A 22,913-nucleotide genomic window follows, 5' to 3' on the forward strand; every position below is an offset into this window, starting at 1 on the left:
ATATTTCCTACCTCTGTAGCTGGTCTAGAAATAGTGTTACCCTAATAGCAATGAACACACCTAGTGTTCAGTTCATGGTTTCTAAATACCATTCTCTACTAAAAGGTGCTAGTACTCCTTGGTTACTCCTTGGTAAAATGGCTGGCTGTAAGGCTAAGTCAAGAAAGTGAACACAGAGAAAAAGAAGAATTTTATGGTGACGGAGAAGCCTTGTAGACATTACTGAATCAAGTGATCAAAATTAGCGTCATCAATAATGAGACAAATCAGAATCGTGTGACTCCTGTTAGGATGCATTGAGAAGAACACAGCATCACTGATGTGATATTCCTGCCAAAGATGTTGTCCTTGTTCAGAGTGCTATAACAAATTACCATGGGCTGGGTGGCTTAAACAACAGGCTTGTATTTCTCACACTTCTGGAGGCTTGGAGGCTGAAAGTGCAAGATCAGGGTGCCAGTGTGGTTGTATTCTTTGTGAATGCCCTTTTCCTGGTTTATAGAAGGTGGTTTCCTTGCTGTCTCAAATGACAGAAAGAGAGCTAACTATTCTTTTTATAAGGACACTAACCTTATTCATGAGGGCTCCACCCTCATGACCTCATTACCTTCCAAAGATGCCACCTCCAAGCCAGGCCCCGTAGCTCACACCTGTAATCCCAGCACTTTGGGAGGCCGAGGCAGGCAGATCACTTGAGGTCAGGAGTTCAAGACCAGCCTGGCCAACATGGTGAAACCCCGTCTCTAATAAAAATACAAAAATTAGCCAGGTGTAATCCCAGCTACTCAGGAGGCTGAGGCAGGAGAATAGCTTGAACCTGGGAGGCGGAGGTTGTGGTAAGCTGAGATTGCGCCACTGCACTCCAGCCTGGGTGACAGAGCAAGATTCTGTCTAAAAAAAAAGCCACCTCCAAATAGCATCATATTGGGATTAGAGTTTCAGTGTATGAATTTTGGGGGGTGACACAGAAAATTCACTCCATTGCAGATCCATAACCTAAATCTAATAATGAGAAATGATTATACATGCCTAAATTGAGAGACATTCTACAAAACAACTGGTGTGTAATCTTCCATATTGTCATCTTGAAAGTCAAGGTAAAACTGAAGAACTGTTCCAGATTGAAGGAGATTAAAGAGACATGTCATTTAAATGCAGTGCCTGATTCTGACCTGAATCCTTTAACTATAAAGGATATCAGTCTTTTATCTATAAAGTAGTTGGAAAAACTTGGATGCTGTTTGAAAATTAGACAATAGTAATGTATTAGTGTGAATTTCCTGATTTTGACCTCAAATTGTAGTTACATAGAAGAATGTCCTTGTTTGTTAGATAACAACTTACTACAAGTACTGTGTTTGCAACTTTTCTGTAAGTTTTAGATTGGGGAAATACTAAAAGCATTCCTGTTACAGTCAAAAACAAGAAAAGGATATCTGCTGTCTCTTGTTTTGAAGATACCAGCAAATTCAGTTAAACAAAAATACCCAGCCAGATCAATTAAGCAAGAGAAAGAAATAAAGGACATCCATATTGGAAAGGAAGAAGTCAAGTTATCCTTGTTTGCAGACAACATGATCTTAAATTTAGAAAAGCCCAAAGACTCCACCAGAAAACTCTTAGAACCGACAAATGAATTTAGTAAAATCATAGGAAACAAAATCAGCATACAAAAATCAGCAGTGTTTCTATATGCTAACAGCAGTCAGCCTGAAAAAGAAATCAAGAAATCAATCTCATTTACAATAGCTACAAAAAATTAAAATACCTAGGAATAAATGTAACTAAAGAACAAAGAAGTAAAATATCTCTACAAAGAAAACTATAAAACACCAATAAAAGAAAGGTGACAAAAAAATGGAAAGCTATCCCATGCTTTGGAATGGAAGAATTAGTATTGTTTAAATGTCTATACTACCCAGAGTGAGTTACAGATTCAATGTAATACCTATCAGTGTACCAATGACATTTTTCACAGAAATAGAAAAAAAATCCTGAAACTCATATGAATAGATAGCTAAATAATCCTGAGCAAAAAGAAAAAAGATGAAGGCATCACACTACCTGATTTCAAATTATACTATAAAGCTATAGTAACCAAAACAGTATGGTACTGTAAAAACAGACACACAGGCCAATGGAACAGAATAGAGAACCCAGAAATAAATCCATGTGCTTCTAGCCAACTCATTTTCAACAATAGTAACAAGAACATACAATGGGAAAAAGGTAGTCTCTTTAATAAATGGTACTGTGGCTGGGCATAGTGGCTCATACCTATAATTTCAGCACTTTGGGAATCCAAGGCAAGAGGATTGTTTGAGGCCTGGAGTTCAAGACCAGCCTGGGAAACATAGTGAGGCCTCCATCTCTACAAAAAATTAAATATTAGCTGGGCATGGTGGTTTGTGCTTGTGGTCCCAGATACTTGGGAGGCTGAAGTGGAAGGATCACTTGGGCTCAGGAGTTTGAGACTACAGTGAGCTGTGTGTGTGCCTCTGTATTTCAGTCTGGGCGACAGAGTGGGACCATTCTTAAAAAATAAAAATAAGTAAATAAATGGTGCTGGGGAAACTGAATATCCATGTGCAGAAGAATGAAACTAGATCCCCATCTTTTACCATATAAAAAATCACCTTGGCCGGGCACAGTGGCTCACACCTGTAATCCCAGCACTTTGGGAGGCTGAGGTGGGCAGATCACAAGGTCAGGAATTTGAGACCAGCCTGGCCAACATGGCAAAAACCCTGTCTCTACTAAAAATACAAAAATCAGCCTGGTGTGATGGCATATGCCTGTAATCCCAGCTATGTAGGAGGCTGAGGCAGGAGAATCACTTGAACCCGGGAGGTGGAGGTTGCAGTGAGCCAAGATTGTGCCATTGCACTCCAGCCTGGGTGACGAGCAAGACTCCATCTCAAAACAAACAAACAAACAAAAATAGCCAGAATATATAAGGAACTCAGTAGCAAAACCAAATAATCAAATTTTAAAATGAGTAAAAGACCTGAATAAATATTTCTGAAAAGAAGGTACACAGATGGTCAACAGATATTTGAAAAAAAAAATGTCCAACATCACTAATCATCAAGGAAATGCAAATCAAAACCATGATGAAATACTATCTCACCCAAGTTAGGATGGCTATTGCCAAAAGACAAAAAATAGCAAATGCTGGTAGAATGCAGAGAAAGGGGAACTCACCTATTCTGTGGGAATGTAAAGTAGTACCTCCATTATGAAAAACAGTGTGGAGTTCCTCGAGAAATTAAAAATAAAACTACCATATGATCCAGCAGTTCCACTGCTGAGTATATATTTAAAAGAAAGGAAATGGTAACATCAAAGAGATATCTGCAATCGGGGTTCCTGTGTTTATTGCCTCACTGTTCACAAATAGCCAAGGTATGGCATCATCTTAAGTGTCCATCAACAGATGAATGGAGAAAGAAAATGTGGTTATGTACATAGTAGAATATTATTTAGCTATAAAAAAGAATGGAATCATGTTATTTGCAGCAATGTGGTTTGGAACTGGAGGTCATTATATTAAGTGAAATAAGCCAGGCACAGAAAAACAAATATCACATTTTTCACTCACATGTGGCAGCTAATAAATTGGATCTCATGGAGGTAGAGAGGAGAATCATGGCTGTGAGAGGCTGGGAGGGGAAGAGTAGAGTGCAGGATGAAGAAAAGTTGGTTAAGGAGAACAAAAATACAGTTAGAAGGAATAAGTTCTGGTATTAGTAGTACAGTAGAGAAATTACAGTTAATAGTAATTTAGTTCACATTTAGAAACAGCTAGAAGAGAAGAATTGTAATATTCCCAACACAAAGAAAAGATAAATTTTTGAGGTGATAGATATCCCAGTTACCCTGACTTGATAATTACAGATTGTACACACGTATCAAAATACCACATTATGCATCTATTGATTTGGCTAGACAACTCAAGAGAATCAATTGAAAGTTTGTTTCTTTAAAAATTATGGGGGGAGGGTGGAACAAAAAGGCAGAACATAGAGGAATTGGAGGACAGTAAAACTATTTTATATGATAATTGTGATGGTTAATACTCAGTGTCAACTTGACTGGATTAAAGGATGAAAAGTATTGATCCTGGCTGTGTCTGTGAGGGTGTTGCCAAAGGAGATTAACATTTGAGTCAGTGGGCTGTGAAAGATAGACCCACTCTTAATCTGGGTGGGCACAATCTAATCAGCTGCCAGCAAGGCCAGAATAAAAAGCAGGCAGCAGAATGTGAAAAGACTAGACTGACTTAGGCTCCCAGCCTACATCTTTCTCCCTTGCTGAATGCCTCCTGCCCTCGAACATTGGACTCCAACTTCTTCAGTTTTGGGGCTCAGACTGGTTTCCTTACTTCTCAGCTTGCAGATGGCCTATTGTGGGACCTTGTGATCATGAGTTAATACTCCTTAGCAATACAACATATATATATGATATATATACAACATATATATATAGCTATCATATATACATATATAATACAACATATATATGTATACATATATACACATAATATATAACATACACATTATATATAATATATATAAAAGTATATCCCATTAGTTCTGTCCCTCTAGAGAACCCTAATACAATAATATAATGGTAGATGTATGACATTCATTATATACTTGTGAAAACCCATAAAATTTACTACTCCAAGAATGAACCCTCGGGCCGGGTGCGGTGGCTCAAGCCTGTAATCCCAGCACGCACTTTGAGGGCGAACAGGGCGATCCGAGTCAGGGATCAAGACCTCCTGGCTAACATGGTGAAACTCCGTCTCTACTATAAAATACAAAAACCTAGGCGCCGGGCGACCTGGCGGGCGCCTGTATCCCAGTTATCGGGAGCTGGGCAGAGAATGGCGTGAACCCGGGCAGGCGGGCTGCAGTGAGCTGAGACCGGCCACTGCACTCCAGCCTGAGCGAACAGACCAAGACTGCGTCTAAAAAAAAAAACAAAAAAAAAAAAAAAAAAAAAAAAGGAATGAAAACCCTAAATTGTAAACATGACTTTGGGGATGATCATCTTTTCAATGCAGCGGTCATCGATATAACATACTCCATTTAATGCTGGATTTGATAGTGAGGAGGATGTGCAATGTATGTGGGCAGGGTAGCTTAAGAACTCTCTTAGCTTCTGCGTGTGTATGCTGTGAACATAAACATCTCTAAAAAATAAAGTTTTATTAAACTAGTTAGAATTCAGTTAGATTCTGTGTAAATTCTGAATATTGATAAGTCAATATCTTACATACATAGTTGATATGATGGTTAGAAGATTTATCGAAAAATCCTTTACAGGGAAATTTAAAAAGATGACATTAGAGAAGATATAAATTGAGAATATAGCGAAGGTTATTATGAATAAAACATTTAAATACTATAATACTGTGAAAGTAAATGAAAAAGATAACCATGTTCTTGGACAGGATATTCTATATCATGAAGATACCTCAACTATTTTCACATTAAATTTTAATGACATTTAAATCCACCTTAAAAGAAACCAAACACTTTTAGAGTACTAGACAGCGATTATTCTAAAGTTTAGTAAAAAAAAAAAAAAAAAAAAAAAAGGCAGAGAATAGATTATTCTAATAAGGAGGAGAACTAGCCGTACCAGATATTGAAAAATAAGAAAAATATAAAGTTAAAATATTGAGGTATTGACACATAGCTAGATGGACAGATCAGTGAAATGGCTTAGGAGAAAAAGCAATACACACAAAATTTGGCATATAACAGTCACCTCAAATCAGTAGGGAAAAGTTGACTTATTTAAAAAATAATGTTGAGACAACCAGCTATCTGCAGAAAAATTAAAGCTGAATTCATGCCTCAGCTTTGTATTAGGATAGATTCCAGATGGATCAAAGATTTACACGCAAAGAAATGAAACCATAAAAGAATTGAAGAAACCATGGAAAGGTTTTGAAATCTTAATCAGAGATGATTAAGAAATATATATAGAAAGCCTTTCTATATATATCACAAAGTCCCCAAACCTTGAGATAAACATTGATAGATTGAATACATATGAAGCCCAAGCCCAAAGACTCAGCAGTCATACTCCTGGGTATATTCTCCAGAGAAACTCATGCATTTTTATATCAGTGTATCTGTACAAGAATGTTCATGGCAATGTTGTTCATAATTGTCAAAAAACAGAATAAACCCAAATATCTGTTAACAATAGAAAAGACAGATAAATTATAGTGTAGGTGTGTAGCAAAGAATTTAATCTTGCCCTAAGATAAGTCTAGCCCTTGCCCTTGACTTCTGGGAATTAATCTGTAAGCCCGATGGTCTCTAAACCCAATGTCATACTTGATAGGAGTAGACTTTGAGCACTCTCTAATTTGAAAATCTGAAATTCTCCAAAATCCAAAACTTCTGGACACCAGTATGACACCACAAGTGGAATATTTCACACCTGAGATTTACGTGATGGGTCGCAGTCAAAAAACAGGTATATAACACAGTTTATTCAGCAAACCCAAGGAAATAAAGACTCCCCCTCCAGCCCACTTTAGCTGCAGTATATCTTTTTTTTTCCAGATTCCCCCATGGAAACATGTCTACAAAAGACAACAAAATGACATGTGTGCAGGCCACACTAAATGGCAGGTTCCCCACAGTGCCCCACATGGGGCCAAGACCTACATGCATGACTTACTGTGGTTTTGTTTTGTTTTGCTTATTCTCTGTGGTGTAAAGGTATTGTTACAAATGCCAAAAAGGTCTGCAGATACCCTTATGAGTAATAGTAATAAGAAAAATGAAGCATTTGTGTTTATATATAACAGAGAAAGTCAAGTGGCTGGAGAAATTGGACAGTGATGTAAGTGTCAAATGTCTTACAAAAGAGTAGGGTGTTGGAATCATTATGTATATGACCTGAAGAAACAGAAACATGAACTGTTGAAGTTCTACGTTGAAAGGACAGAGAAGTCAGTGAGATAAAAAAACAAAAAACAACAACAACAAAAAAACAATGCTGCATAAAGCTGAAAATGAAAGTCTCAATTATGTATTGAAAGAGTGGATCTGCCAGCATTGCAGTGAACATTATGCCACTTAATGGTTTGCTGATCATGAAACAAAGATGTGTAATAATGAACTGAAAATTGAAAGGAACTGTGAATATTCAACAGGTGATTGCAGAAATGTTTAAGAAGACATGACATTAAACTTTTAAAGATTTGTGGTGATAAAACTTCTGCTGATCATGAAGCAGTGGAGAAATTTATTGGTGAGTTTGCCAAAACTGTTGGTGTTGAAATCTGATGCCAGAACAAGTCTGTAATGTGGATGAAATATCATTGTTTTGGCATTATTGCCCTGGGAAGACACTGACTACAGCTGATGACACAGCCCCTATAGAATTAAGGATGTCAGGGACAAAATAACTGCTGATATGGGCTAATGCATTAAGCACACATTAAGTGTAAACTTGCTGTGATAGGCAAAAGCTGTGTCCTTGCTGTTTTCAGTAGGTGAATTTCTTGTGTGTCCATCATTATGCTAGCAAAATAGCTTGAATAACCAGGAATATCTTTTCTGATTGGTTTCACAAAAATTGTATACTAGTGGCTCAGGCTCACAGCACAGAAGGCTGCACTGGGTGATGACTACAAAATTTTTAAAAATTCCTTGACAAATGTTCTGCTCATACTCCAGCTGAAATTCTCATAAAAAATAATGTTTATGTCATGTACTTTCCCCAAAATGTGAGCCATGTGACAGAGTATCCTTAGATCAATGAAGAGTAAATATAAAAACGTTTTCTTGAATAGCATGCAACAGCAGTGGACATGGGCGTGGCTGTGGAAGGTTTTCAGGAGTTTAGCATGAAGTTTACCATCTATGCTGTTGCCAGCACTTGGAGCACAGTGATTAAAGACAAATTTGTGCATGCCTGGCACAACCTCTGGCCTGCAACTGTGTTCAGTGAGATGAACAAGATGGTGACTTTGAAGAATTCCTTATGTCAAATGAGAAAAAATGATAAGCAGTCTGGCCTGCTTATATGTGCAAGAAAATACTCCTTCAGAGTCCTGAAAGCTGGAAAAATGGGTATTGAAGTTTTTAACATTGATAATGAGACTCCAGTTGTTCGTTCATTGACCAGTGATGAAATAGCTGAAATGGTTCTGAGTCAAGGTGATCATGAAAATGGTGACAATGAAGATGAATATTGTTAACACTGTAGAAAAATACCTACAGACAACATGATTGTCTAAGCCTGTTTGTGCTGCTATAAAGGAATGCCTGAGGCTGGTTAATTTATAAAGAAAAGAAGTTTACTTAGGCCTAGCGCAGTGGCTCACACCTGTAATCCCAGTACTTCAGGAAGCTGAGGCAGAAGAATTGCTCGAGCCCAGGAGTTTGAGAACAGCTTGGGAAACATAGCAAGAACCCCATCTCTACAAAAAGTTTTAATAATTAGCCAGACGTGGTGGCACATACCTATAGTCTCAGCTACTCAGGTGGCTGAAGCAGGAGGATCTCTTGAGCCCAGGAGTTCAAGGCTGTAGTGAGCTTTGATTGTGCCACTGCACTCAACGTGGGCAACCGAGTGAGACCCTGTCTCTAAAAAAAAGAAGAAAAGAGGTTTACTTGGTTTATGGTTCTGCAGACTGTACAAGAATGGCTCCAGCATCTGCTTCTGGCAAGAGACTGAGGCTGCTTCCACTCATGGCAGAAAGTGAAGGGGAACCTACACCTGCAGATCTCACAGTGAGAGAGAAGGCAAGAGAGAGAGAGAATGAGGTACCAGGCTCTTTCAACAACCAGTTCTAGGTGAACTGTTGTGGAAACTAAATAGAGTTAGAATTCACTCATTACTGAGAGAATGGCACCAAGACATTCATGAAGGATCTGCCCCCATGATCCAAACACCCCATTAGGCCCCACTTCCAACACTGGGGATCAGATTTCAACATAAGGTTTGGAGAGTCAAATATCCAAACGATAGCAATGGTGAAAATGTTTGATGGGCTTATTGAAGGACTAAAACAGTATACGTTTACAAAAGAACAAGAAATCATCACAGTTTATAATGTCAGAGAGAGACTTCTAAATCAAAAGCATTGTTATTAAGGCAGGTGGCTCTGGAGAAAACATTTTAAAAAGCCATCCAGCAGAAAGCCTTCTTATCCTTAGAAGACCCACTTCTTGGTCTCTCACCTGCTTCTGATAACTTAAAAAAATGGTGTATAGTAACCTTTTAATCAAAACACAGCATGATAGATGAGGACTGAAAGCCTGCCATTGTTTGTTGTTGCTGTTGTTTAACAGCTGATAACAGGTATTCTTGTGGTGCTACTGTGCTGCTTAGTTACCCTGAATGTATTATTTGTTCATTTTATTACTGGTGTATCATATTTTTTGCTGTTATGTACTTATGTGGGAATAAGTATAGGAAAATGATGCCTTATCAGTAGAAAATAAATTTCAGAGTCAGAAATGATGGTGATGCCAAACAACCACAGATTACCCACATGGGTAGTGGTTGAGGTAGTGACACTTTTGTTTCCTGATGTTACGATGCACGCAAATTTTATTTTATGCACAAAATTATTAAAAATTATTGCATAGGTCGGGCACGATGGCTTATGCCTGTAATCCCAGTACTTTGGGAAGCCGAGGCAGGTGGACCATTTGAGGTCAGGAGTTCTAGACCAGCCTGGCCAACATGGTGAAACCTCGTCTCTACCAAAAATACAAAAATTAGCCGGGCTTGGTGGTGTGCACCTGTAATCCCAGCTACTCCGGAGGCTGAGGCACAAGAATCTCTTGAATCGGGGAGGCAGAGGTTGCAGTGAGCCAAGATTATGCCACTGCACTCCAGCCTGGGTGACAGAGCAAGACTCTGTGTCAAAAAAAAAAAATTATTGGCCGGGTGTGGTGGTTCACATCTGTAATCTCAGCACTTTGGGAGTCTGAGATGGGTGGATCACAGGCGTTTGAGACCAGTATGGCCAACATGGTGAAATCTTGTCTCTGCTAAAAATACAAAAATTAGCTGGGCGTGGTGGCTTGTGCCTATAATCCCAGCTACTCGGGAGGCTAAAGCCATAAGAATCGCTTCAATCTGGGTGGTGGAAATTGCAGTGAGCCGAGATCCCACCACTGCACTCCAGCCTGGGTGGTAGAGTGAGACTCTGTCTCAAAAAAAAAAAAAAAAAAATTGTATAAAATTACCTCTGGCTATGTGTTTAAGGTATATATGAAATATAAACTAACTTTATTAATTAATTTATTTGTATTGAGGCAGGGTCTGTCTCTATCACCCAGGCTGGAGTGTAGTGATGCAATCCTAGTTCACTGCAGCCTTGAACTACTGGGCACAAGTGATCCTCCCACCTCAGCCTCCTGAGTAGCTGGAACTACAGGTGCATGCCACTGCGCCTGGCTAATTTTTAAATTTTTTTCTAGAGACATGGTCTCTCTATGTTGCACAGGCTGGTCTCAAACTCCTGGCCTCAAGGGATCCTCCTGCCTCAGCATCCTGAGTAGCTGGGATTACAGGCATGAGCCACTGCATCCAGCCTTGAATTTAGGTTTTTAGAACCTGGGTCCTATCCTTAAGATATCTCATTCTGTATATATGAATATTCCAAAATCAAAAAATATTTAAGATTAGAAATACTTCTGGTCCCAGGCATTTTGGATAAAGAATACTCAACTTTTATCTTTGTTTGCCTGGAGGCCTTGGGTCACCTGATTTACGATAGGTCTGGCCATGCCAGATAGTCTAAAAATGTGATTTAGGATGGGGAAAAAATCAATTTTAGAAGGTCTTACAACCCAGTAGACAAATGTGCAGAAGATATGACCAGACAGCTCACAAAAGGAAGATATAAATGCCTTTTAAATTTATTTAAAGATACTCAAACTTACTCACGGTAACAAAATGAAGATTTTAATTAAAATGTCATTTTCACCTATCTAATTAGTTAAAAGATTCAAAAGTTTGTTATCACATCATGTAATAACCTGGGGAACAAGGTTCAGGGAAGTGTAGGTACTTTCTGCTGATGGGGAAGAACATTGATTCAGCGTCAGTGGAGGGCAATATGACAATATCTATTAAAATTAGAAATACATATAATCCAGAGTCCTCAATTACACTTCTAGTAATTTATTCACACACCTTTAAATCCACATGTTTACACGTTATTTGCAGCAATATTGTATGTAAAAGATTGGAAACAACATAATTGTCCATCTGTAGTAGGCTGATTAAATTCTGGAATCTCTATACAATGGAATATATTGCAATCATAAAAAATTACTAAGTAATCCTTTGCTTACTGATTAAGAATGGCTTCAAGTTATAGCCACACAGGATGGTGTGTAAAATATGTTGCCATTTATGGAAGTAGTGGTGTTGAAGAGAGAACATATATACTTAGTAACCTATAAATGCATACAAGTATCTTTGGAAAGATATGCCAAAAAAAAAAAAAAAAAAAAAATTAAAAATTTTTTTTTACCTTTGGGAAATATTATGGACCAAATGTGTTCCTCCAAAATTCATATGCTAAAATCCTAATCCCCCAACAATGTATTAGATGGTGGGGCCTTTGGGAGGTAATTAGGATTAGATGAGATCATGAGAGTAGATATCCCATGATGGGATTAGTGCTCTTATAACAAGAGGAAGAGGCCGGGTGCGGTGACTCACCCTTATAATTCCAGCACTTTGGCAGGCTAAGGTAGGCAGATCACTTGAGGTCAGGAGTTCGAGACCAGCCTGGCCAACATGGTAAAACCCTGTCTCTACTGAAAATATAAAAATTAACAGGGTGTGGTAGTGCATGCCTGTAACCCCAGCTACTCTGGAGACTGAGGCAGGAAAATTGATTGAACCCAGGGGACGGAAGTTGCAGTGAGCCGAGATTGTACCACTGCACTCCAGCTTGGGTGACAGAGCGAGACTCCGTTTCAAGAAAAAAAAAAAAAAGAGGAAGAAGAAGAGATACTAGAGCTTCCTCTCTCAACTCTGTGGGGATGCCATGATAAGAGATAGTCTGGAGACCAGGAAGTGGGCCCTAACCAGACATTGAATCTGATGACAACTTAATCTTGGGGTTCCAAATCTCTAGAACTGTGAGAAATGTCTGTTTAAGCCACCCACCTGTGGCATTTTGTTTAACAACCGTAAGTGACTAAGGGAAAATTTAGATGGCTGGTTGATAGGTGGAAGGGAGATGTTTTGCTTTTTAAATTTTGGGCCATGAATGTAATCACTACTAAAAAATAAGTAAGGTCTGTGTGTCTTTTTTTATTGAAGCAATCATTAATATGTTTCATTTTGTTTTAAGGACAAAATATGAAACACCAAGAAAAAGAAAGAGAAGGAAGAAAAGGAGGAAACAGCCACATATGTCACCTTTCCAAAGTATCATGTGTTTCATGTTTAAGAAATTTATTTTGCAGTACTTTGGTAGTTGGTTTACTTTTTTTTTTTTTTTTTCTGTTTTTGAGATAGAGTCTCACTCTGTCGCCCAGGCTAAAGTGCAGTGACACGATCACAGCTCACTGCAGCCTCAACCTCCCTGGGCTCAGGCAGTTCTCCCACCTCTGCCTCCCGAGTAGCTGGGACTGCAGGCATGCACCATCACATCTGGCTATTTTTTGTAGACATGGGGGTTTGCCATGTTGCTCAGGCTGGTCTCTAACTGGGCTCAAGAAATCCTCCTGCCTCAGCCTCCCAAAGTGCTGGGATTAGAGGCATGAGCCATCACACCCAGCCTGGTTTACTACAAATCACAGTGTACGACATGTTAAGGAAAAAATTATGTGTGTAATTTTTCTTGTTGGTTATATAAACTGCATTCATCTCTTAAATTTATCAAGAATAGTAGCAATCCCACATACTTCAAAGCATCAAAAATTGCCAATTGGATTTTATCTCTGTACTCTGAGATGACATTCAGTGAACAGGTATCTCCTTCAAAGTTTATTTTTGAAAATATGTATTAACGTAGCATAGTTTCATATAATGTTCTTGTACTCACATGATATAATTAAAATACAGAATTACAATGTCGTTAGAAAAAAAATTTTATTGAAAATTTAAAATGGGCCAGACATGGTGGCCTATAATCCCACTACTTTGAGAGGCCAAGCCAGGAGCATTGCTTGAGGCAAGGAATTCAGATCAGCCTGGACAGTATAGTGAGACCCCATCTCTTTAAAAAAATTTTTAATTAGCCAGTTGTGATGGTATGCATCTGTGGTTCCAGCTACTCAGGAGACTGGAGTGAGAGGATAGTTTGGGCCCAAGAGTTTGAAGTTACAGTGAACTATGATCACATCACTGCATTCGGAGTGAGACCCTGTCTCAACAACAACAACAAAATTTTTTTGAGATGGAGTCTTGCTCTATTGTGTAGGTTGGAGTGCAGTGGCATGATCTCTGCTCACTGCAACCTCTGCCTCCCAGGTTCAAGTGGCTCTCCTGTCTCAGGCTCCCGAGTAGCTGGGACCACAGGTGCATGCCACCATGCCTGGCTAATTTTTGTATTTTTAGTAGAGATGGGGTCTCAAACTGCTGACCTCAGGTGATCCACCTGCCTTGGCATCCCAAAATGCTGGGATTACAGGCGTGAGCCACTACAACCTGCGGAAAAAAAAAAAAAAAATTAAGTAAAAATGTCCTGTGACTCTCAAATATGATCAAAATGACAAAGATGGTTTTCATCTTGTACGGAATAGTTAGGATACTATCTGCTTTAACAAATCAGGTGCTTTACAAATACATTTAGAAATTGCTTTAACTTGACTGGGTGCGCTGGCTCACACCTGTAATCCCAGCATGGTGGCAGACACCTGTAATCCCAGCTACTCGGGAGGCTGAGGCAGGAGAATGACTTGAACCCGGAGGTGGAGGTTGCAGTGAGCCGAGATCGCGCCATTGCACTCTAGCCTGGGCACCAACAGCGAAACTCCATCTCAAAAAAGAAAAAAAAAAATTAACTTGCTTAATATGGTATCTGAACTTGAACACTTTATGCCTGTATTTGTGACTATGTTTCTTATTTTATATTTATTCACTCTTTTTTTCTATGGGCTCCCAGAAGGCAGAAACTAATGGAAAATAAATGCTTCTGTAAGAGTACAATTCCATGGGTGCCCAGAGCAATTATTAATCTGTTTCAGATTGGTAGACATGTAGTCCTCCCCAAAGGAGATGATGGTATTTGAATCAAATCTTAAAGGATGAGTATATTTTACTAGGCAGAAGAAAGGGTAAAGAGCATTCCAGGCTGAGGGAAAAGCATTAGCAAAGGCAAATAGGAACAAAAGTTCATTTTGAATTAGGATATTTGCAGTTGAAACTGGAGCATAAAGTGAGAAGTGGCAGGTAGTAAGAAATGAAACCAAAGAAGTAGTTTGGGACTAGTTTGGATTTTACTCTGTAGGCATTGGGAACATTTGAACATCTTAAAACAGAAATGACATTTTCTAACCTTTGTTCTAGGAATATAATTCAATATCAGAATGATTTGGAAGGAAAAAACCTGCAGGAAGCTATTGTAGCCTAGTGAGGAAGATAAATATTAATACAGCCAATTTGTAGATCAGACTAAAGACAGTGATTAAGGGGTTGAAAAGAATAGATAGAAGAGATACTGCAAAGGTAAAATCTGTATGACCTAGTAACTGGATATAGAGTCTGGAAGACATAGTTTTATAGAAATTCATTGTTTTAATGGGATAAATCTTATTAAGGGATCATCCTAAATGGTTTTTTTAATACTGTGCACAAAGTTCCCAAATTTAAAGCAGTACAAATTTTGGAAATTAAAAGTTTTACAAAATGGATGATTCCTTTAAAATAAGTATAATAAAGATTGGTGGACTTCAGGACGACTTGGCAGGCTACAAGTTTTCATACTCAGTAGAGGACTCGGTCATAGGTACCCAATCGTGTTATAGTATCATCCCACCTTGGTGTGATTGGTGTCCTTATTTTCCACATAACCAACTAGTCAAATTGTAGAAGAGGAATAATCTGGTTAGTAATTAAACCTTATCAAATTCTAAAATCAATGTTTGACAGATAAAGGGTTTAAATATACTTAACTTTATAAATACCATCAGATATTTTTCCTAGGAAAAAGGTAATATGGTTGTTGCTGATGGTATTTATAAAGTTAAGTATAGTTAACCCATCAACAACATGGTTGGAACTTCAAAAGTCCACTTACATGTAAATTTATTTCAACCAAACGTGGATTGACAATACAGTATTTGTGGGATGCGAAACCTGCATATACTGAGGGCGAACTTTTTGTTGGCTGGTTCCACAAAGCTAACCGTGAGACTTGAGTATGCATGAATTTTGGTATATGCAGAGGTCCTAGAACCAGACTTCCATGTAGACTGAGGGACAACCGTATCTGAAAATAAACATTGCATTGTGTTTTTACAGTTCTTCTATACTCTATAAAAACATTTCATTTGTGTTTAGTACATACTTGAACTAAAATTTCTAAGTAATTCCTACATTGCAGGTGTTTGTTTTGTAGTAAATTGGAGGTAAATAGAGTCATTTGCTTGGAAAATTTTCCTGGAGGCCACAAATCCAGTGTCTAATACAAGCAATGTCTAATGCAAGCATTCTGTCATAAACTGTTTCATTGGATGGGGCACTCTACTGTATAATTGATAGGCTGGGATTTGCCACCCAACTGACCAACTATTACAAGGATTTGGATAATTATAAATTACTTTTCTTCCTTTAAAATCTCCAGCACAGGCTGGGCACAGTGGCACATGCCTGTAATCCCAGCACTTTGGGAGGCTGAGGCAGGAGTTCACTTGAGGTCAGGAGTTCAAGACCAGCCTGGCCAACACGGTGAAACCCTGTCTCTACTAAAAATACAAAAATTACCAAGTATGGTGGTGCCTGCTTGTAATCCCAACTACTCAGGAGGCTGAGGCACAAGAATTGCTTGAACCTGGGAGGTAGAGGTTGCAGTGAGTCTAGATGGTACCACTGCACTCCAGCCTGGGCAACAGAGTGACTCCATCTCAGAAAAAAAAAAAAAAAATCCAGCACATAGCAATTGTACATAATGTCAGGGCTGAATCAGTGGATGTCATCTCAAAATAATAATAATAATAAAGCTTTTAATTTCTCAGTGCTTAGTATTGACCTGTTTCTTCTCCAGAGTTCTTCATATTAGTAGATTTGCAACCTAAGCCTGATCTGGGGATCATTCTTGATTATTCTCTCTCACCATTCCCCTGCCATTACTACCACACATGCATTTTTAGTGACAGTTATTATAGGTTTGGTCTCTTGAAAGCTCTTTTTTCCTTCTTAGCTTACAAAGACTAAAAAGTGAATCTTCAAATTCCCAGCCTTCCTTACAGCTAGTGATAGCTGTGTAGCAGAATTTCTGGCCCCAGTGATATAAGATAAAATTCTTGTAATCTTAGAAATATGATTCTTTTTTTTGAGATGGAGTCTTGTTCTGTCACCCAGTCTGGAATGCAGTGGCACCATCTCAGCTCACTGTAACCTCTGTCGCCCGAGTTCAAGCGATTCTCCTGCCTCAGCCTCCCGAGTAGCTGGGATTACAGGCACTTGCCACCATGCCCAGCTAGTTTTTGTATTTTTAGTAGAGATGGGGTTTCACCATCTTGGCCAGGCTGGTCTTGAACTCCTGACCTCCTGATCTACCTGCCCTCTGCCTCCCAGAGTGCAGGGATTACAGGCTTGAGCCACTGCATAGAAACATAATTCTAAGAGGAGAGTTAAATAGGTTGAAATTAGAATAAAATAGATTGGGGGCATGTGCCCAAGTTTCATTTAACTCAGTGAGGGAACCAGTAGGATGAAAAAGTTAGTTGAAATGGTAATATTAAAAACTTGGTTATTGTTTTTTATAATGAATGGGGGGGAAAGGAATGCTGAGATAAGATTGCTAAATTAGGTACAAAACTGGTTAGGTTCTATAGGGCGATGAAAGTATAATCTTTAAAGATGCTCTTTCTACTGGTCAGAAAAGAGAATTGTCACACTTCATCCATTTTATTTAAGTTAGCCTCTAGCTATAAAATTGTTTGTTTATGTAGATATGTTAGCTCCAAGCCATAGTGAATATAGTGTCCAACAAAATTACTTTCCCTGGAGAATTAGATGACTGTTAGGCAGCCTTTTTAAACAGTGCTCTAGCATGGCATTAAAAGGTCATGCAGCCATCGCTTAACCTTATTTCCAAGTTTTGAATATTCTCCTTAATAGTTGCAATAATGAATACTCTGAATTTTACTCAGAATTAAAGCTTTTTCCCTTCCTAACATTAGTCTGGGTACCTGAAATGGCAGAGAGCTCTTCTTTCCTGTTGCACTAGACCAGATTAAAGGGGTACAAAAACAAAACCTCCCTTCACTCTCTGCCAAGCTGTGGTTGGGGTCTAGCAATCTAGGCAGCAGAGTTAACAGAATTAACAGTAGGATGGCATCAGATGCTAATGGAAAATGTTAACTATGCTGAAGAACAAATATGCTTATATACTAAATACCAGACTGTAATGTTGTGATTTCTGGGAAAAAGGAAAACTATAATAAAGTAAGAATAAATAAAATGAAAATTTTTTTAAGGGAAAAAAGGATAAAGATACAATATGAATTAACCTTTAATAAGTGCAAAGTATTGTGTCCCATTATAAACTGTTGTACCTCCCTAAAATATGTGGCCAGCTGTATAATCTAAGATAACTCTAAATATTACTTGGTAATTGGAATTGGATTTTATTTTTGTGGATTAAAAACTCACTAATGAGCCTCACCCTCACCAAATTTCCTCAAAACTAAGTACTTGATTGATTTGAAATAATTTAAGGTTAAAAGTTGCTAAACATTCCAGCCTTCAAAATAAGTATTCAAAATTTACAAATCCAAGAAATTTACTGTCAGTTATTTTCATTTCCATTAATTTCTATTCAGTCTTTATAAATGCTTGTTTGTGTTTTTTCCACATAGAATAGCCTCTTATTTGAAATTTAGATTTTGTAGTTGAAGTTTATTTTCTCCCATTTTTTAGGCCACAGGAAATGGAGTCTGAAATAAAGCCACTGTATCTAAAACATTTGTTTAATGGTAAAACTTGATGATTAATAGTATTATTAGCATTTTAAATACTATATGTTTAGATTTTGAAGTAAAGCTCCCGTGTTAATTTAACTTACTTTTCAAGGCTTAACATGTTCTCATCTAAAAAACAATGATGTGCAAAATTTCTTTTTTCTACTGTAAGTATTGGGAAAAATAAAAGTATTATGTATAATAAAATAAATAGTGAATCTATTCTAATCTGTCCTACTTATTGTCTGCAGAGGGACTGAAACCGGGCTGACCCTTTTGATTTCCAAACTCAGCCTTTTGGTGTAAGGCGGCCAAAGAAGGATGCAGAGCCCAGCACTGTGAAGCCTACAAAAACACTGATGCGCTGGCCTGGGGATTTGAATTTGAACGTCTTTCATACCAAGTTCAGACTCATGAAACCAATCTTCAGATGCTCTGTAAACCACATAATAAAGAGTTTGGAAATTATATTTTGTCTTTGAAAGCCCACATGCAAAACTTGAGAGCCTTAAGTCTAAGCCAGTTGTGGCAATTCTAGGGTACTTATTTTATATTTAGATATGTTACAGGGAAGGAGGAGAGTGAGTCTGCTTTCTTGAATATTATGCCTAATTATTACGTATAAAATACTTTTACCAAAGTTATATGCAAGGCAGAAAACTTACAGATGCCATGAAAAAGGTAAAGTCTTTTCCATGTCCTTTTTTTTTTTTTTTTTTTTTGAGACAGTTTCGCTCCTTGTTGCCCAGGCTGGAGTGCAAAGGGGCAATGTCGCCTCACTGCAACCTCCACCTCCCAGGTTCAAGCACTTCTCCTGTCTCAGCCTCCTGAGTATCTGGGACTACAGGCCCGCGCCAGCATGCCCAGCTAATTTTGTATTTTTAGTAGAGACAGGGTTTCACTATTTTGACCAGGCTAGTCTCGAACTCCTGACCTCAGGTTTTCTGCTCCCTGCGGCCTCCCAAAGTGCTGGCAGTACAGGCATGAACTACCTTGCTTGGACTCTATGTACTTCTTTTTTGTTGTTGTTTTTGAGACGGAGTTTCGCTCTTGTCACCCAGGCTGGAGTGCAGTGGTGCCATCTCAGCTCACTGCAACCTCTGCCTCCTGGGTTCAAGCGATTCTCATGCCTCAGCCTCCCAAGTAGCTGGGCTTACAGGCGTGCACCACCACACCCAGCTAATTTTTGTATTTTTAGTAAAGACAGGGTTTCACCCTGTTGGCCAGGCTGGTCTCAAACTCCTAACCTCAGGTGATCCACCTGCCTCAGCCTCCCAAAGTACTGGGATTACAGGTGTGAGCCACCACACCCAGCCCATGTACTTCTTACTTAGTTTTTCTTCCCACATTTTATGTTTACATTTGCAATTACATCTTCCTCTTTCAACAAATATTACAGATTTTCATAATCACAAATATTTTTTTTTTCAGAGCATGATATAATCTTCTTTTACATTAGGTATACTGATTATGAGTTTCCAATAAAAAGTTTTCAGGTCTAAAAATGATCACATCATGCAATATACCCAGGAATCAAGCCTGCACATCTACCCCCTAAGTCTAAAATGAAAGTGGAAAAAAATAAAAATTATGTAAGAAAAAAATTATCACAGCGTTTTATAAAATAAGAAAGCAGATCAAGTGCAGTGACTGATGCTTGTAATCCCCGCACTTTAGGAGGCCAAGGCAGGCAGATTGCTTGAGCGGAGTTTGAGACCAGCCTGGCCAAAATGGTGAAACCCTGTCTCCACACACACACAAATTTAGCCAGTCATTGTGGCACATACCTGTAGTCCCAGCTACTCGGGAGGCTGAGGTGGGAGGATTACTTGAGCTCGGGAGGCAGAGGCTGCAGTGAGCCAAGATCATACCACTGCACTCCAGCCTGGGCACCAGAGCAAGACTCTACAAAAAACAACAAACAAAAACAGAAAGCAATTTGCCAGGTCAGCCTTTTATGTTGCCTTTGATAGTTTTACAGATCCTTGGGATTTTTGGTCACTTAGGTTTATGAGTGAATGTGTATCCCATCTAACCGTGTACTTGATATTTGCTTGTAAAACAAACTACTGTTAGAAGTAAATGATGAAAAGAGAGGGCTAGTTTGATTTTTTTAATATTCATTCATTCATTCATTTATTCAGGGTCTTGCTCTGTCACCCAGGCTGGAGTGTGAGAGTATGATCATGGCTCACTGCAACCTAGACCTCTTGGACTCAAATGATCCTCCCACTTCAGCCTCCCAAGTAGCTGGAACCACAGGTGCACACCACCATGGTTGGCTAATTTTTAAATTTTTTTGTGGAGACATGGTCTTTCTGTGTTGCCCAGGCTGGTCTTGTACTCCTGGGCTCAAGGAATGGCCCCACCTTGGCCTCCCAAAAGGAAGATTACAAGTGTGAGCCACCGTGTCTAGTTGATTTTTTTTAATTGGAAATTTTGGTACTGTTATGTTGTTGAGGCAGACAACTTTAAAATAATCTGGAGTATCATTCTGTGACAATGTTAGAGTTTAGTATGTTCATAGGCCAGGCTCAATAGCTCACGCCTGTAATCTCAGCACGTTGGGACACCAAAGCAGAAGGATCGCTTGAGCCCTCAGGAGTTTGAGACAAGCTTGGGCAACAGAGACCCCCATCTCTACAAAAAAAAAAAAAAAAAATAGAAAAATTAGCCAGACATGATGATGCCAACCTGTAGTCCTGGCTACTTGGGAAGCTGAGGTAGGAAGATCGCTTGAGCCCAGGAGTTTGAGGCTGCAGTGAACTATGATTACACCACTGTACTCCAGCCAGGGCGACAGAGCAAGACCCTGTCTCTAAACATATTTTTAAAAATAAAACAATATGTTGTTCATATTATCCTAATGTAGTGTTTTACCGAATGGAATTCTTAAAGAATTCTTTTCCCCAAGGATATTAACTCAGGGTAAATTATAATAGGATTGTACATAAATTAAGCATCTTTATCTTTGATTACAGAGATATTTAGCATATGACTATAATTTCCCCCTCATATTTTCTTAGGCTTCTAGTATTTATGTATCAAGAAAATTATTTCCTTATGTTTGAAATGGTGACATTTCTGAAATGGACCAGCAGAGGATACAGAGTTTTATGTTTGTTTTCATTTTCTTATTTACTGAAGAAATAAAGGCATTTTAGGTTATAAATGGACTGTTTTCTTTTTTCGAACTCCTGGCCTCAAGTGATCCACCAGCCTCTGCCTCCCAAAGTGCTGGGATTACAGGCATGAGCCACTGTGCCCAGCCAGGACACAATATTCTTGTATAAAGAAACGAAACTCTGGACAGTTCCGTTGTCGTGGGCTTTCTTATTTTCCTGCTTTGGCAATTACTAACCAGAAAAGTAGAAACCAACACAGAAAGAGGAGAAAGAGTATTTGGAGTGTCAGTATGAGTGTAAAATGTTATTGGGATTGTGGAAATACATAGATGGAGAGTTACGTATACTCCCAACCCCTCTGTATTCCAGGATGTTCACATATATGTCATGAACTAGGAAATTGGCTGCTGTGGTCTAAATGTACCCCCCAAAATTCATATGTTGAAACATAATTGCCAATATGCTAGAATTAAGAGGTGGGGTCTTTTTTTTTTTTTTTTTTTTTTTGAGACGGAGTCTCGCTCTGTCACCCAGGCTGGAGTGCAGTGGCCAGATCTCAGCTCACTGCAAGCTCTGCCTCCCGGGTTTACGCCATTCTCCTGCCTCAGCCTCCCGAGTAGCTGGGACTACAGGCACCGCCACCTCGCCCGGCTAGTTTTTTGTATTTTAGTAGAGACGGGGTTTCACCGTGTTAGCCAGGATGGTCTCGATCTCCTGACCTTGTGATCCACCCGTCTCGGCCTCCCAAAGTGCTGGGATTACAGGCTTGAGCCACCGCGCCCGGCCAGAGGTGGGGTCTTTAGGAAGTAATTAAGTCATGAGGGCAGAGCTCTTATAAATGGGGTTGATGACCTTATATAAGGTGCAAGGAAGCTGCTTGTTCCTTTTCACCCTTTCTACCATATGTGTATGCACCAAGAAAGCACCATTTTGGAAGCAGAGAGTGACACTGAACATGCTGGTGCTGATTTTGTACTTTCCAATCTCCAGAACTATGAGAAATAAATTTCTGTTGTTTATAAGTTACCCACTCTAAGTTATTTTGTTATGGCAGCAGGAATGGACTGAGACACTGGCATATTCCGTAATTTGTAGATTTTATATTTTTATTGCATGCAAATTAATTGTGCTATAAATATAAATACATTATAGAAGTGACCATTTTAAAAGACATCCCATAAATTAGATTTTTAAATGCTTTGTGTGGAATTTTACAAAAAGTATAGTGAAGCACTCTTTTACTATACCTCTCAAATATGTCACTGATAAGAGTTTGTTGATATCATCATCTCTATTTTATTTTTTTTATTTATTTTGAGACAGAGTCTTGCTTTGTTGCTCAGGCTGGAGTGCAGTGGTGTGATCTCAGCTCACTGCAACATCGCCTCCTGGGTTCAAGCGATTCTTCTGCCTCAGCCACCTGGTTAGCTGAGACTACAGGCACGCAACACTATGCCCAGCTAATTTTTTTGTATTTTTAGTAAAGATGGGGTTTTGCCATGTTGGCCAGGCTGGTCTTGAACTCCTGGCCTCAAAACCGCCTCCTGGTTTGAAGCGATTCTCCTCCCTCAGCCTCCCAAGTAGCTGGGAGGCCACCACACCCAACTAATTTTTGTATTTTTAGTAGAGACAGGGTTTCGCCATG

General features: G+C 38.9%; 1 protein-coding gene across 1 annotated transcript in view; it reads left to right on the plus strand.

Annotated features, from left to right (window-relative positions):
• The window catches only part of LOC108515878 (putative uncharacterized protein encoded by LINC00467 homolog), a 68,285-nt gene extending 49,674 nt beyond the window's left edge, over nt 1-18,611 (plus strand). The window contains exon 6 of the mRNA XM_017853061.1: nt 18,395-18,611. The gene's annotated coding sequence lies outside the window, so the exon portion shown is untranslated. The remainder of the gene's footprint in view (nt 1-18,394) is intronic.
• Nucleotides 18,612-22,913: the final 4,302 nt, after the last annotated feature.

This window comes from Rhinopithecus bieti, unplaced genomic scaffold (genome assembly GCF_001698545.2).
Source record: "Rhinopithecus bieti isolate Rb0 unplaced genomic scaffold, ASM169854v2 scaffold_35166, whole genome shotgun sequence".
Classification (NCBI taxonomy): domain Eukaryota; kingdom Metazoa; phylum Chordata; class Mammalia; order Primates; family Cercopithecidae; genus Rhinopithecus; species Rhinopithecus bieti.